Raw genomic sequence first — 1,551 nt, 5'->3', positions numbered from 1 at the left:
GCTGACGCGGTTTTTTGCCGCCCCGGCTGACGCAGTTCGGACTTGGCACTTTTCGGCTGTGCCTGGCTGGCGGCCCACTCACTCGATCGCCATGTCTGTTTGCCACAGTTTTCCCGGTGGTGCCGCACCCGGGCTCGCCCCGGCAGACGCGTTTTTTTTTTCTTTCGCCCCGGCTGACGCAGTTTTCGCGCCGCCCCGGCTGACGCGGTTTCGTGCCGCCCCGGCAGACGCGGTTTTTTGCGCCGCCCCGGCTGACGCGGTTTTTGCCGCCCCGGCTGACGCAGTTCGGACTTAGCACTTTTTGGCTGAGCCTGGCTGGTGGCCCACTCACTCGATCGCCATGTCTGTTAGCCACAGTTTTCCCGGTGGTGCCGCACCCGGGCTCGCCCCGGCTGACGCAGTTTTCGCGCCGCCCCGGCTGACGCGGTTTCGTGCCGCCCCGGCAGACGCGGTTTTCGCGCCGCCCCGGCTGACGCGGTTTTTGCCGCCCCGGCTGACGCAGTTCGGACTTAGCACTTTTCGGCTGTGCCTGGCTGGCGGCCCACTCACTCGATCGCCATGTCTGTTTGCCACAGTTTTCCCGGTGGTGCCGCACCCGGGCTCGCCCCGGCTGACGCAGTTTTCGCGCCGCCCCGGCTGACGCGGTTTCGTGCCGCCCCGGCAGACGCGGTTTTCGCGCCGCCCCGGCTGACGCGGTTTCGTGCCGCCCCGGCAGACGCGGTTTTTTGCCGCCCCAGCTGACGCAGTTCGGACTTAGCACTTTTTGGCTGAGCCTTGCTGGCGGCCCACTCACTCGATCGCCATGTCTGTTTGCCACAGTTTTCCCGGTGGTGCCGCACCCGGGCTCGCCCCGGCAGACGCGTTTTTTTTTTTCTTTCGCCCCGGCTGACGCAGTTTTCGCGCCGCCCCGGCAGACGCGGTTTTCGCGCCGCCCCGGCAGACGCGGTTTTTTGCGCCGCCCCGGCTGACGCGGTTTTTTGCCGCCCCGGCTGACGCAGTTCGGACTTGGCACTTTTTGGCTGAGCCTGGCTGGCGGCCCACTCACTCGATCGCCATGTCTGTTTGCCACAGTTTTCCCGGTGGTGCCGCACCCGGGCTCGCCCCGGCTGACGCAGTTTTCGCGCCGCCCCGGCTGACGCGGTTTCGTGCCGCCCCGGCAGACGCGGTTTTTTGCGCCGCCCCGGCTGACGCGGTTTTTTGCCGCCCCGGCTGACACGGTTCGGACTTTGCACTTTTCGGCTGTGCCTGGCTGGCGGCCCACTCACTCGATCGCCATGTCTGTTTGCCACAGTTTTCCCGGTGGTGCCGCACCCGGGCTCGCCCCGGCAGACGCGTTTTTTTTTTTCTTTCGCCCCGGCTGACGCAGTTTTCGCGCCGCCCCGGCTGACGCGGTTTCGTGCCGCCCCGGCAGACGCGGTTTTTTGCGCCGCCCCGGCTGACGTGGTTTTTGCCGCCCCGGCTGACGCAGTTCGGACTTTGCACTTTTTGGCTGAGCCTGGCTGGCGGCCCACTCACTCGATCGCCATGTCTGTTTGCCACAGTTTTCCCGGT

The sequence above is a fragment of the Rhipicephalus microplus genome, unplaced genomic scaffold (assembly GCF_043290135.1).
Source record: "Rhipicephalus microplus isolate Deutch F79 unplaced genomic scaffold, USDA_Rmic scaffold_391, whole genome shotgun sequence".
Classification (NCBI taxonomy): domain Eukaryota; kingdom Metazoa; phylum Arthropoda; class Arachnida; order Ixodida; family Ixodidae; genus Rhipicephalus; species Rhipicephalus microplus.
The sequence above is the reverse complement of the archived record's forward strand: the minus strand, read 5'-3'. Positions refer to the sequence as shown.